Source organism: Narcine bancroftii, chromosome 4 (assembly GCF_036971445.1).
Source record: "Narcine bancroftii isolate sNarBan1 chromosome 4, sNarBan1.hap1, whole genome shotgun sequence".
In the NCBI taxonomy this organism is placed as follows: Eukaryota; Metazoa; Chordata; class Chondrichthyes; order Torpediniformes; family Narcinidae; genus Narcine; species Narcine bancroftii.
This window is the reverse complement of record NC_091472.1, coordinates 182260937-182276564: the sequence shown is the minus strand read 5'-3', so window position 1 is coordinate 182276564 and position 15628 is coordinate 182260937. Positions and strand designations below refer to the sequence as shown.

The window sequence follows — 15628 nt, the reverse complement described above, 5'->3', positions numbered from 1 at the left end:
GTCTACAGACACCGTGATTGAAGTAAAAACACAATCCTGGAGAAACTCAGCAGGTTTAACGGTGTACTTTATATAGTAAAGATAAAGATACATCACCAACGTTTTGGTCTATTTATTGCAGAGTTTCTCCCGCATTGTGTTTTTACAGTCATAGTTACAAAGTGCTTTTGACTGTGTATTGATACATCACACACACTAGGACCCAACGGAAATGTGGCAATCTGCCTCAGTCGGCTGTGAAATTATTTTAATATGAATTGCAGACATCATAATTATTAAGGATTTTTACACACAATCCCAGGTATACTGTAGTGAGACTGAACTGATCACAGAAACCACTCTGAACTTTGCAGAAAGTGGGAATGTGTCGAGAAGGGAATGTCAGGACAATTTGAATTTTGACGGCTTCGTCTGACAACATATTCCCAAAGACAAAAAAATATGTTGCAAGTTTCGTGAACTGTAAATTTCCATAGATATTAACTTGCCGCAAATCATCACTTTCCATTGAGAAAAGTAATCCAACTCACCAACACCCCAGTCAATTGTTATGAATAATACTAACCTTGTTAATGATTTTTTAATCTTATTTTTTTAAATTGCAAGCTTGCTTTACACCATTTTTTTAAAAAAATGCAGCTGATTAAGCTGCTTTATTAGGATTCTTGAGGGTTTCACTAATATTCTCTTCTGGGGCTTGTTGGGGTTGTTGGACAGATCCAATCTAATTTCAGTCATTCTCGTTCCTGCTATTATTTGTAAAGTGCCAGCAATGCACAGGAGACAGATCAACATTTGAGTATGAAGGAGTGGGTTAATGTTTCCAAAGGGTATCCTTCACCAGAATAGCTGTGACAGAGAGCACTTGCAAAATTTAATCTATTATCTACAGGATGCTGTTCAACTTTCAACAAAATTGCAGTGGTTTTAATATTTTTGTCAGATTTCCACTGCATTGTATTCAATATATTGGGGCACTTATTCTCCTTCTGGCAACGGTGGTAGTTTCTACCTATCAGTAGATGCATTGGACAACAAAGATCTTGCTTCCTGAACTCTTTTGGGTGTATTTTATGGATTTTGGGCCTGAAAGAAATATCCTCCCATGTACAATTTTAAAAAAAAACATAGCATATTTTTGTGATTTCTTGTCATATTTTAAGACTACTTCAAGCATACAAAACCCTTGAAAATTAATTTTCTGCGTTCGCACTTCTACGCTGCTGATCTCACGGCAGTCAGTGACGAACATGGTGAAAGGTTTCACCAGGACCATGGAAAAATGGTATCAGGGAAAATAGAATTTATCATTGCCGGCCGACTACTGTTGAACATTGACACGAGACTCATTAGATGCTGAGAACAAAGGAAAGTCAGCAGTAAAACATTCTTAGGTCAGTTGAACCTATGCAATGTGATAGGTATCAATAGATGATCAAACATGCTAAATTCAATAAAAGTTAATTTAATGCTTCTCCAACTTCCTAATCTGAAATTATCTTTGTGTTTAGCATGAAGCTGTCTATTATAATCCCCAATTATTTTTTGGAATCAAACCTTTTGGAAAAAAATTGTTGTCCAGTGTTGCCTACAAAAGGTTTTCTCCTAAGCTTTATATATAGCAACAGTCACATCTCAAATATATTATGTATTTACAAATTCTATAATACTAATATAAATTTAAATTTTGGCCCACGAGCTGCCCAATTACACCCATTTGACCTACAACACCCGGTGCGTTTTGAAGGGTGGAGGAAACAGGAGACAAGGGGGAAACCCATGCAGTCACGAGGAGAATGTACAAACTCCTTACAGACAGCATGGAATTCGAATCCCGGTCCTGATCACTAGCGCTGTAACAACATTGAGCTAACCGCTACGCTAACCCTGCTGCCCTTATCTAATCTGTTTACATTGCTTCCATCAATATCTTGAAAATAGATGAAAGGAGAGGATAACCATTACACCAACTTTGGAACTCACTTCCTAAAATGGCAATTAGCCAAATTTCCATGATGCCTTGAGATCAAAATAACTTTGAAATACTGTCCGGATTTTCACAATATCATTTGGAACCAATGCTCTTCTGGTAGTAATGTATGAAGAAGTATTATAAGGCAAATTAATATTCAACATAAAAGCACAACGGTTAGTGCATTACTATTAGACCGCCACCGACCTGGATTGATTCTGGCACTGTCTGTAAGGAGTTTGTACATTCTCTGTGGATTTCCACTGGGTCTTCCGGTTTCCTCTCACCCTTCAAAACATACAGGATTGTAGGTTAATTTGGGTGTAATTGGGTGGCATGGGTTTAGTTCAAATCAAGTTTATCATCATCTGATTTCACAAGAACAACCTGATGAAACAGCGTTCTCTGGTACTCGGTGAAAAACATTCAGACACACCACCAGACATAACACAAGTACAAACAATACATATTCAGGACAAGTATTCATATATACAAATAAATAAATATTTAATCATAAATAGGAGTCTCAGGAGGTTAGTGTGGCCAGTTCCTTTTGTCGTTCAGCATTCTCACCTCGTGGGAAGAAGAAAAATCGATGGGATCGGCTTTTACTGTGCTGTCAATAAAATACAAAAAAACCCTTCACCCCATCAAACCTAGGCAGACCTCAAAATAAAGGCATTTATCCTATTTCCTTGTAAGCCATTCTCTCTCACATGCTCATTAACTTATCCCTGGTTTTTCTTCATCATCTATCATTTACAATGACCAAATAAAAAATCAGTATGTCTTTAGCATGTGAGAGAAACCAAATTATTGAAAGGAAACCAATATGGTCGCAGAATGTGCAAACGCCAAAAGTCAGTCACTGGAGCAGTGAGGCAACAATACCAACTGCTGCCATTCACAAAGGTGAGCTTTAATTTCCTTTTAATAATTGACACAAACGTACATAATGCATTCAAAAATATACATGAAGTCAAAGTCAACCCCAGAAAGAATATCTTAGATGCTGCAATGAGCTTTGGCATCATAGGGGTTTCTTGGGCAAGATAACCCGGTGGCAAACACCTCCCCTCCAGGTGAAGCCAGTGCACTTTGTATCCCTGTGAAAACTCCCATTAAAGTGCTAACTGGTGCTTGGTCTGCTTTGCTTCTGATAACAATGATCTGCAATACTGAATATACAGAGACGTAGTTCTTCTGCAATCTTTGTCCTGCATATGTATTATTTGTCTGTAGGTGTGTTACGTCTGGCTGTGTATTAACTTTCTTGCACCGAGGACTGGTTGGGTTGTACTTGTCCACTCAGATGATAATAAACTTGATTTGAACTTGAATCTTAGCCTCGGCAATAGTTGTGAACGCTGATGGTAGTGTGATTAAAACACCAAGAGACTGAAATTTTACCTGTCTAGTTGAAGAAACAACTTGTTGGCTGCAAGGTGTAGTGGAATGTACTGAAAAGAGGAAGGGTGGCATATCAATGCATGTTTTTTTTTAATTTACACATTCCTTCAAAACAACCAAGAGACCGTGTCAACAAAACCCATTCCCCAAATCAACCTTAAACCAGCATGTAATAGCTTGTTCCTTCATTACTTGCTATCAGCTTGTTAGAGCTCATTCTCAGGTCTCCATTCTCAGCACTGATTTACGAATGCATTTGACCTTAGACTTGTGAACTGTCACAGATTAAACATTTATTCTTTGCATGTAGAAAACATGTATGCACTTTGGACTTATTCATACTGATCTGGTTATATCCCCTCATTATTGATCTGTCTCCCATCTACAACTGATACTTAAGCTTACAAAACAACCATCAATAGATCTTGCCTCATTTTCAATGACAGCCTCCAAAAATGTCTGTCGAATGAGAATCATCCTGGTCTTTCAACTTGCAACAAATAGAACCAGAATTTTTTTTAAAAAAAGCAGTTGGCTTGAGTTAGTTTCATCTGCCTTAACCCAGCTTTAGACCCCACAACAAGCAATGAATTTAGTCATTAACCGCACTGCCAGGAAGGTATAGCACATTTGGCTATCACTTCATTTCATTTCGTTCAAGAAGCCATTTCGTTCAAGAAGCCATTTCATTCAAGAAGCCATTTCATTCAAGAAGCCATTTTGTTCAAGAAGCCATTTCGTTCAAGAAGCCATTTCGTTCAAGAAGCCATTTTGTTCAAGAAGCCCTGACCAGTTTATTTTTAATTCTTACATTTTCTATTTTTTTTCCATGCTCAAAATTCATTGTACATTTCAATTAAACTAATTTTCCACACAAATTTGCTGTGGGAAATGAGATTTACTTGGCTTCAACATGCATCAGAAGGTAAACAATGCAATGCTTCAAGCAACTTAAAATATTGAAATAAAGGCTTGAGCATCGAAGCTTTTCACTTTACTCTCGATAAACGGAGAAATGAGCAAATAAAGATCTTAATTAGACACAACTTGTGGAAGAGTTCAGTGAGAATATTTTCCTCAACTTAAAATCCGAATAAGGCCCCCAAAAATCGGACAAACCAGCAGGAACATTTTAATAGTTTTTGGGGAGAAGCAAAAAGCAAGTAGAGAATAAAGGACGTTGAGGATTGAAGGCTTTTTCGACATACAGCACGATAACAGCCCCTTTTGGTGCATGAACCCATGCTGCCGAATTACTTCCAATTAACCATCAACCCCAGTACATTTTTGAACGGTGAGAGGAAACCGGAGCATCTGAAAGAAACCCATGTAGATACATGGAGAACTCCTTACAGACAGCACCTGATTCGAACCTGGGTTGCTGGCACTTAAATAGCCATGAACTGCTATGCTAACTGTGCCGCCCCTGTATTAGAGTGGTCTATTAAATGTATCAGGGCAGGTAGATAATGTCATGGCAGAGGGAATTTTCTCCTTTATTGGCCGAGGCACACAGTACAGGTGTGGACTTATTCATACTGTAAAGGTGCAGAGGAAATTTCTGAGTTCTGACAAAAGGTTGGAGACTCACAATGCTGACTGTTCCTCTCTCGACAGACTCTCCATGACCTGCTGAATTGTTCTAGAATGTTCTGTTTCTAGTTTAGATTTTTGAGGCTATTGCCAGAAGCCACGAGGAAAGTCTGGACAGTCTGGGTCATCTGCTTGGAATAGTGGAAGCTAAGAGCCTACTTATCTGAAATGTGTAAAATCATGGAATGACTAGATGGAGTAAACAGGAACAAGACAGGTGCAAAGCAAGAAAGTCTGCAGACGCTGTGATTGAAGTAAAAACATGGTGCTGGAGAAATTCAGCAGGTCAAACAGTGTACTTTATATAGTAAAGATAAAAGTACACAACCAACATTTCAGGCTTGAGCCTTTCTTCATCAAGGTATGAGCAAAATGTGGGTAGGAGCCTGAACAGAATGGTGGGGGTGGGGGAGAGGCCAGGGGAGGAGCACAGTCCCACAGGCAGGAGGTGATAGATGGGTAAGGGAGGAAGGGCACACCAGTATAGAAAGGGGATGGGGGATGGCTCTGTGAATAGAGAGGGAAGGATGGAGAGCTGAAGGGAAGAAGAAAGAGGGATGAGGAAGAAAGGGAGAACAGAGAGTGGGCTAGAAGAAACCAGACAAGTCGATGTCATCCAGTTGGAGAGTGCCCAGACGCAATATTAGGTCTTTCTCCTTGAATTTATGGGTTGCTTGGGTTTGACAGTGCATGAGGCCATGGACAGATATGTCTGTGCAGGTGTGGGGTGCAGGACAAGTCAATTTTCCTGAGCAGCAGTATCAAAATCGGTGGAAAATAGACTCAAAATAATTAGCAGAAAGATGAGATGAATGATGGTCAAAGAAGCTCTCGACCTGAAAGGATGCCATAGAGTGTGGTAATAGGCCTTTCAAACCACCGAGACCCAACTGACTATCAAGCTCCCATTTGATCCTACTTTATTCTCCCCATGTTACTATCAACTTCCTCCCATACCATTACCCGCCTCTCCAGCAGGGGCAATTTACAGTGGCCAGCTAAGCTATGCATGTTTTTGGGAGAAGCTGAAGCACTTGGAGAAAAGCACTGGGTGGCATGGTTGGCGTAGCGGTTAACGCAACGCCTTTACAGCTCCAGTAGTCGAGGGCGGGGTTCGAAACCCACATTGTCTGTTAGGAGTTTGTACATTCTCCCTGTGTCTGCGTGGGTTTTCCCCAGGGGCTCCGGTTTCCTCCCATTATTCAAAATGTACTGGGCGGTGGGGGGGGGGGGGGGTGGGGGTGGGTGGCCTGTAGATTAATTAGGCATAAATTGGGCATCACGGATTCGTGGGCTGAAATGACCTGTTATCTTGCTTTATGTCTAAATTTAAAATTAAAATTAAAAAAAAATTAAATGTAATTTACAATTTAAACACACATTTACAGGAAGAAAGTATGGTCAAGATTGGATCTGAATTAATGGAACTCTACTAGCTGCACCACCAGGTGCATGGGTATGGAGAAGAAACCCTCAACCTGTCTCAAATATGCTTGGAGAATCAAGATCCATGGGGTCACAAAGCTAGCAGATACTGTGATTGGACTCAGCCATCTGTTTTGGATAAGATGAGTGGAACAGGCTCCATCAATTTTGTGTTAACTTTCCATGATTCTCAACATATGAAACAAAACTAGAATTTCCTGTATGGCTTTCTTCTTGATGCAAAAATGTCTCAGCCATTCTATTAACTTAGCTATCTTTGGAGTGAGTGGGCCAACGGATTTAACATTGACTTTTTCTCAATCCTATGTAGTGGCTTTTGCTTCCCTCATTGCTGGAAGGGCCAATTTGCTGGGATGAAAAGTTGCTGTCCCTCCCTCTCATACTCAACGGTTGTCGGATGTGATGGCATGTCTGTCTCTAGAAAAAAAATAGGTTTTTGACTACTGCAATGGATTTTAACTTTCTTTCTCTTTGGGGTTATTTTTTCAATTATTTCAAAACATATATATATTAATTATTATTTTTTCTCTCTCGAGCCTATTGTTAATACTATTATTAGCAGTGGACTCCTTAACTTGGCCAGCAGCCCTCATAGGGTGGGGCTAGATTTGTAGATTAGCAATATGATTTTTTTCCCTTTCATTTTAATAACACGGGTTCATATGTACCTTGTTCACTGTTACTGATATTTATAACTTTGTGGCGGCCTGCAATTGCAGAGATCGGGCCAACACATCGCGCAGCAGCAGACGTGGACAGAAATCGCTAAAGTGACTCCCAGGACAACGAACCGGCAGGGTAGAAGCTGGTGCAGAATCAGACCAACAGCCCTAAAATGGTGTTGGTCAAGCTGCGCAGCTAACTCAGCAGAAACAGGCTGGGAAAGAAGGGTATTCACATGCATGGATGTTCCCACCCGCTATTGTTATTCATATGGATGACTCAGTCAATGACCAAAAAAACGGTGGGCACTTGAACAGTATAGAAGCAGCCTTTCCAGCCCTAATAAAGGAGTGAGCTTAACATGTGTGTGTGTGTGTGTGTGTGTGTGTGTGTGTGTGTGTGTGTGTGTGTGTGTGTGTGTGTGTGTGTGTGTGTGTGTGTGTGTGTGTGTGTGTGTGTGTGTGTTTCTTTGTAGCAGTCGGCTACAATTTGATATTACTTTAACATTATACTCGTGTAATCTGTGTATGTTAAAACCAATAAAAAGATTGAAAAAGAAAGGAATTCAAGCCTTTCAATCACTCAGCATGGAATTCAAGGGCATCCTGTGAGCCTCCCAAAGAATGGCCGTATACCTTCTTAAAATACTCTGTCCTATTGAACAAATCTAAGTTTAACAATGATAGAGATGAATGCGGAACACGCTGACCCTGATTTTCACTAAAGGACCGACCAGTTGGATCAGGCTGTTCATGCTGGTGTTGGCAAAAGTTCAGATCTGACATAGGTTTCCAGTGATTCCAATAAAAATCATAATCCGATGGATAAGAGAGCAAAGGGAAGGTTAATTATTCTTTATTTTGCACTTATTTTTCAGGTTAATAAATTAAGACTTTAATATATTTTACTTTTTCATGCTTCAGTATCTCTCTGACAGTCAGAGAGATTTAAACGCTCTTTTCCAGCGGGCCGTCAGTGGTCGAAGCCCAGATGCCATTCAGGTCTTCCAAATCCTGCACTGAAACATATGGCTGTGGGCAGATCATGGTCACCAGGTCCCACTGGGGGACTGGATTGGGCGTGATCCAACTCAAGGTTTTGCACAATGGCTGCTGTTATTTGGAGTGAAAGGAGAACTAATGACTTATAATCTCTATTGTCGGTTGTTGACAATGATCTTGGTGACTGTCTCCAGAGTCTCCATCAATCTGGCAGAGATCCATCAACATCTTTCTAAGCAGGCAATACAAAGATAATCCTGCCATCCTTCTAACCTCACTGTTCATGATGCTGACTTGCTACTGCACTGCCAGATTCAGTTCCAATAGAATTGTCATATTTGCAGATGATACAACAGTAGTTGGCCTCAGCAGCAATAATGATGAGGTTAAAAGGCTTGTAAAATGATGTGAGAACAGCAACCTGAGTCTCAACATGGACAAGACAAAGGAGATGATTGTGGACTATGGTTGACCATTCTCCACTCCATATCAACAGTTCCATCGTGGAGAGCATTGACGTGCTTATAAGGGACAATCTATTTTGGACTCAAAATATCTCCTCATAGTCAGGAAGGTACAGCTACACTTCCTAAGTTGGCTGAGGAGGGCAAGGCTTGACAACCAGTTTTGCAGGGAGCACAATTGAGACTGTTCTATTTGACTTTGTCAATATGTAAAGCACCAGACTAGAAGTCTACACAGAGGATCATTTAAACAGCTGGGATGATCACTGAGGTCTCCCTTTCCTCTGTAGATGACATTTACTGGGAGCACTATTTAAACAGGGCTCAAAGAATTATAGAAGACCTTTCCATCCAGCGCGCAGTAGCTTCAGGCTACTGCCATCAAATAAAAGGTACAGAAGCATCAAAATCAGGACCGCCAGGCTGGGGAATAGCTTGCATCACAGGCTGTGAAACTGATAAGACAGTGTCTTGTAATTATGACAATCATTCCAAATATCTATACATGTTTATTTTGATTATTTATGCGATTATTATGTGTTGTGTATTGTGTGCTTTTGTGCGTGCATCATGGTGTGGAGAGACACTGTTTTTTTTGTCGGGTTGTACATGTACAATCAGATGACAATAAACTTGAATTTAATACTATCCCCAAACATTCACCGAGTACATTTTGATTTGTGCTTTTTGTTCATGGACAGTTAAACAATAAATAAATATACATATGTGAACAATTTCCACTTGTGCCATAGTATGGCATTTATTCATGAGTCTCTCTTCTCTTCCCAATGATGTTTCCATGTTCTCTTTCATGATGGTGGCTGGAGATTAAACACTGAATGTCCCTTTAAATCTTCCACTGAAGCCAATGTGTGGCTCTCTGTGAACTCCTTGGAACTGGAGGCATGATCTCTATTTGCAACTTGGAGAATTGTGACTTGGAAAGAAGAATTTTCACCCAAAGACCATCTGATTTTATATTTCCATCATTCTTCAAAGTTGAATCCACTTATTTCCATAATTATCAGTACAAATCCTCATGCCATTTGCAAATATCTTCTCTATCTTACCATGAGGAAAGAGATGGAATTTTCTACAATGAAATTTAAATGAAATCTGGCAATCCAGGGATGATGGTGGTGGGCTCCCTTGGCTCAGAGTCAAAACACTCCAGATTTAAGGACAATATCGGAGCCTGATGGTTCAGGGCGGTGTGAAGGAAGAGCTCCAGTATTCTGGGAAATAGGAGCATTGCCTGTTTAGGTCCTCAATCCAATCCAATCCTTCAATTAGATTATGTCTGATATGAACCTCTGCTCCATTTATTCATCTTGATCCATTTCTCTTGCTGTCTTCCTCTAACAATAATCTATTGATTTTAGTTTTGGAAGCTCTAAGTATTAAACAGGTATCTGTAGAAGAGAACTCCAAATTCCACAGAGTAATATTTTTCTTCTAAGTAACCTACATGTACTTTAATAATTGTGGCATAGTAGAGTCAAGGAGTCATGGAGTCATACAGAACAGTAACAGGCTCTTCTACCCACAATATCCAGATCTCCCATTGAACTTATCTACACTAATTCCATTTATCTGCATTACATCCATAGTGTTACGAGCCCAGAGGACCCCAAAACCCAGTAGCAATAGATATTCACCAAGACAAATGATTACCTAAACAAAGGTTGCTTTTAATTATCTTTAAACATGAAAACAGGATCAAACTTTAACATCACTATTAACTTAGCCTAACTTAACCCCCTTCGAATTCTAAGTGCATGTGTATGTAATGTGTGTAAGTTCAGAAAATTTCTTTGATTCACAGTCCAATCTCACTTCTCATTCCTCAAAGTTCACTGGTATCAGGCAATTCTTATACTGTGCACAGAATTTAACATTTATGAAGTTCACCAAGCTTTTGTGCTTGAAAGGCAAATGGTTACCGCTCAGGAAGGTTCTTGTCGGTTTTCAGAGAGAGATTTGTGGCTTGCTGGATATCACAACTGATTCCTTTTAATCAGCCACGTCAGCGTCTTGCCGAAGAAATGTGCCCCATCAGGCTTTTCTAGATGATAACCTCTTTCTTTCAGGTCACCACAGAGTTCCTTTTTGTTTCTCATATTGCAAGTGAAACATTAGGCAGTCAGTCCTCTCCTCTTGTATGAACCACAAGGGCTTTGACCAGGCTGAACTAAGCACTGACAACCCATGTTCCAAATGGGGTTTCCACAAGCTTGTCCTGTTCCAGTCCCAGCTGTTACTGCTGACTGTAAAACTCCAGAACTGAATTCTCTCTGTCTCTCTGTCTCTCTCTCTCAGAGAAAAGCCTGTTTGACTCCCTCTCTGCTTGCAAAACCACATGACCCTCTTAGAACAGCAAGCTGCACTCTAGACAGCCCGCAGCTCAGAACTGCTCCTCCGAGTTCTTTCATCTGTTGCTTTTCAAAACAACAATTCATTAGTGAAGCTAATGCAAAGGCTCTTGGAGCTGGCCTGTCTGGGTTGAGCAGATCTCCAGTATTTTAAATGAGATCTGTTTTGAAGTGCTTGCATGTGACCTGCACTAAAAAACTTGCCCCAAATTATCTCACAAAAACATATCTGTAATCTGTCACAATAGTCTTCAATGTTTTGCTGATTTGAGTGCATTCTTCGATCAAGGCAACATTAAGTTCTCAATACACTCTTGAAAAGAGATGATCTTGTTATTATTTCATTGATGTGGAATCTTGCTGAGTGCAAACAAGCTGTAGCGATGATTGGAGTGCAACAGTAATGGGTATTCCATGGCCTATAAGGACTGAAGGATATCCTGACATGTTTTTATTCTTATGTTTCTAACTATCATCGCCATACAGGACGATGCAGAGACACTGCAACTGCAGGCCGGGAGGACAGCTGTTCGGTCTGCCTTTCCTGGTGGGGATGCAGTGTGACAGATGGTCCTGGTACTGCCACACTTCCCAAGGATGTCTGCAGGCTCTGCAAGGTGACCCTCAGCCCCTGGTTCCTGCAACTGCAGCATTCCTCTGCGTTGGTAGCCATCTGTTTGGGGATTCTTCACAAATCCACAAATGGTTCCCTGCACCCTGCCCTGCTTGGGAAGAAACATTTTCCTACTAAAAACCGCACAATGAACACTGAGGTTTCCTGACCTTGACACCTGGGAAAGGGTGCAATTTTACCCCCCTCATGAAGAGATCCCTTTCTCTGTCTCCTGTCTAAAACTTGCAAGGCGGATTTGGGCAACTTGGTTATTACTTCTCCAGGGCTTGCCACCTAGAGAGCTGGCTCTCAAAGCCTGAGATGATCAACGATGCAGTGACATAAAACACACTAATGGCATCGTGAAGAAAGTACGTCAGCACCTCTACTTCCTCAGGAGCTTATGGAGGTTTGGTATGACATCAAAAATCCTGGCAAATTTCTACAGAAGGTGTACTGACAAGCTACATTATGGTCTGGAATGGGGACATGAATATGTCTGAGCATAAAGCCCTGCAAAAGGTAGTGGACACATGCCAGGACATCACAGAAAAAAAAACCTTCCCTACCATTGAGAACATCTGCAGGGAATGCTGCTGTCGGAGAGCAGCAGGATCCACACCACCAAGCACATGCTCTGCTCTCACTGCTGCCATCAGGAAAGCAATATAGGTGCCTTAAGACTTGCACTTCCAGGTTCAGGAACAGCTGCTACCCCTCCACCATCAGACTCCTCAACAACAAACTCAATCAGGGACTCATTTAAGGACTATTTACTGCTGTACTTCATTGATTTTTCTTCTCTCTCTATTGCAGTCAGTTTATTTACATTTCTTTACTTGTTTACATGTGTATGTTGAGTCCAATTTTTTTTGCACTACCAGTAAGTAGTAATTCTGCCTCGCCCACAGGGAAAAAAGAATCTCAGGTTGTGATGTGATGTATGTACACTGATTATAAATCTAAAAATCAAAAACAAGTCACAGTGATATTCTCTCCATGTCACAAGCATGAATTCTGCATGTTGCTGTAAAGACTATCTGATTATTCTCCATTTCTCTGCAGGGAGCCTTGGAATATAAAACCCTTACCAGATCTTAACGTCCTGCCTCATCATCTCCTGCTGAAGAAGACATGCATTCTTCAAAGCAAATGTTGTCCCACGGGTCTCTTGTGGTAAAGCGCAGCCTCTTTTTAATCACAGCCTGCCTTCTCCAATAAGAAACAAGAAAAGGATTATGGTTATAATGGAGTGAAAATCATCATTAGAAAAGCCATTTTGGAAGGAGCTAACTATGTTGTTCAATCTACTGAGCCTTTGCATCTGCACCATTTTATCACACGAGAGTACAGCGCAGGAATAGGCCCTTGGCCTTTGGCACTCAATGTCTGTGTCAAATGTGATGCCCAAATTAAACGAACAGTCTGCCGCTTGCACATAGCACATCTGCACCTATTCCCTATATTCAATTATTTATCTAGAAGCCTGTTAAATGCTGTTATTATATCCACTTCCACCATTGTCGCTGGCAGTCCGTTGCAGATACCTACTGTAGTGATAGAGTGCTACCTCTAGGAAGAATTGGAGACGGAGGGTGTAGCATCTGGGAAATGTTGCATCTTGCGAATGCTGTGGCATCTTTCAGAGATTCAAGATGGATGCTTTCCCATGAGGTCTGCATGTGCAAGTTCTGTTGTTTTAAAAAGAGCCAACGTTTCTTTATTGTAATAAAGGAAACATCTCACTCCATGTAAAAAAAGTGCCTCACACATCCCCTTTAAACTTTCTCCCCAGACTTACAACACATGCTCTCTAGCTGGTGACATTGTTACAATGGGGATAAAGATTCCTATTGTGTGTTCTATCACTGCTACTTATATTTAATTTTCTTTAAAATTTAGACATGCAGCACAGCAACAGGCCCTTTTGGCCCACAAGCGCATGCTGTCCAATTACACCTAATTGACCTACCCCAGTACATTGTTTTGAAGGGTGGGAGGAAACCGGAGCCTCCAGGGAAAACCAGTGCAGACACGGGGAGAACGTACCAGACAGCGCGGGGTTCAAATCCCAGTTGTGTAACAGTGTTGCACCGAATGCTACGTCAACCAAAGCAGCACGGTGGGTGTAGTGGTCGGCGCAGGCGATCAGGACGGGAGTTTGAATCTCACGCTGTCCGTGTGGAGTTTGTGTCTGCGTGGATTTTCCCCAGGGACTCTGGTTTCCTCCCACCGTCAGAAACGTACCGGGGGTGTAAATTAATTTTGGTGTAAATTGTGCGGCACGGGCTCGTGGGCCAAAATGGCCTGATGCCGTGCTTTTGTCTAAATTTAAAAAAGATAAATTTAAAGTGATGAAAGGAGAACCAGAGTTGTAGGAATTTGGGACCTGCCAACGGGGTGGGATGAAAAGGTCAGAACAGACTGAGCTGTGAGCCACACAACAATCGCCTTCTCCTTGCTGAGAAGCACAAGCACCTTGCCACATCTGATGAGGGCAGTGAGCTTCTTGTCATGCTGCACCTCTGTGATGGGCACAGAGCTGGATTAACCTAGTAGCAAAAGCAGCATATGCTACGAGCCCCGCATTTTCAAGGGCCCCGCTCTAAAAGCTTGCAAGCTTTTGTTGTATATCCCCAACTTCGTTGCACACCTTGATTGTGTTAATAAGCCCGACATACGTTCTACATTTCTTATGATCGAAGGGCATTTTTTTTTGCGCTAGAACTATTAATGTCAATTGTCGCCGTGAAGTACATGAACAGTACTTGGCCTCAGGGGTAAATCTGCTTCTCAACCAGTCTAAATGTCACCCAGAACAACACGTGAAGGTTGAAAGGAAAGTTTAATCAGATATTTCAAAGCAAAACGAAGGATCAACTCTGAAATGTAATTAGTCTGAAGGTGATGCAAAGTGTGAATCGCTACTGAGTCTCAAGGTCCATCTAACTTACAAAGTTCAAGGCAACACAACCTAGGGAATTGATTCTGAATATTAGCGTTTCATCTGAGGGTAATGCCATGATGTAGTGTTGCACACAAACAAAAATGTGTTCTGTGTGGGACACATACAGTACTGAAGGCAGTAAGAACACAAAGCTGGGGAAACTCAGCAGGTCAAAAACACAAAAGTCTGCACACACTGTGATTGAAGTTTTTACATTGTGTTTTACTTCAATCAAGGTGTCACTGTGTTTTAAGTCAAACAGTGTACTTTATATAGCAAAGATAAAGATAAATAACCAACACTTTGGGCTTGAGCCCTTGATCATACCTTGATGAAGGGCTCAAGCTCGAAACGTTGGTTATGTATCTATATTTGTTACGTAGAGTACACTATTTGTCCTGCTGTGTTTCTCCAGCATTGTGCTCTTACTTCAATCACGATGTCTGGAGACTTTTGTGCTTTGCTCCAATACTGTAGGCAGATTCATCCCCGAGTGTTATAGCACAGACGCCCAATGGGTCTACTCTGCGTATTGCTCCAACAAAGGTTTACAAGTTGGAACACAATGCTGGAGAAACTCAGCAGGTCAAACAGCCTAGTTTATAAAGGAAATATAAAGTTCCATCTCCCCGCATAGCCCTCACCATTCTCCCAGGCAGTGAATTCCAGACTAATTTGCCTCTTGCCTGATGTTGGGAGATAGAGGGTTGCAGCAGCCCTGGCCGTAAGGGTAGACGGCACTTCCTGCCATCTGACTGAATGAGCAGCAGCTTCCTGAGTAGTGTGGAGCAGGGATGGAATGTGGGCGAGCTCCATGAAAAGTAATGCTGCCACAGTCTTGCTGTCCCACCCGTGCAAAGGGCTGCCGCCAGCCGGTCAGCGCTACACTGGCCCGGGAGGTGACCTTTTGTGGGAAGACAGGCAGAAAAGGCAATTAACAGCCTTGGGGATGAGTTGCAATGCAACAGAGTCAAGAAAATAAACAAATACAGGGCTAAAGGTTTTGCATTTAGATGCATGCAGCAGGAGATGTAAAGTGGATGACCTTGTAGTAGAGCAACAGGTTAGCAGGTGTATAGCAAATGAAAAAAATTAATTACTTCATGCGAGTAAAATATTTATGTGTTTTTTTAAATTTAGGGCCCCT

At 41.4% G+C, this 15628-nt stretch overlaps 1 long non-coding RNA gene across 1 annotated transcript; it reads right to left on the bottom strand.

Annotated features, from left to right (window-relative positions):
• Positions 1-2177: 2177 nt before the first annotated feature.
• Positions 2178-12732, bottom strand: LOC138760004 (uncharacterized). The gene is made up of 3 exons (XR_011355318.1): positions 12626-12732; positions 3383-3432; positions 2178-2260 (listed from the first exon to the last, which is right to left on the bottom strand). It is a non-coding gene; the product is annotated as an uncharacterized lncRNA (long non-coding RNA).
• Positions 12733-15628: the final 2896 nt, after the last annotated feature.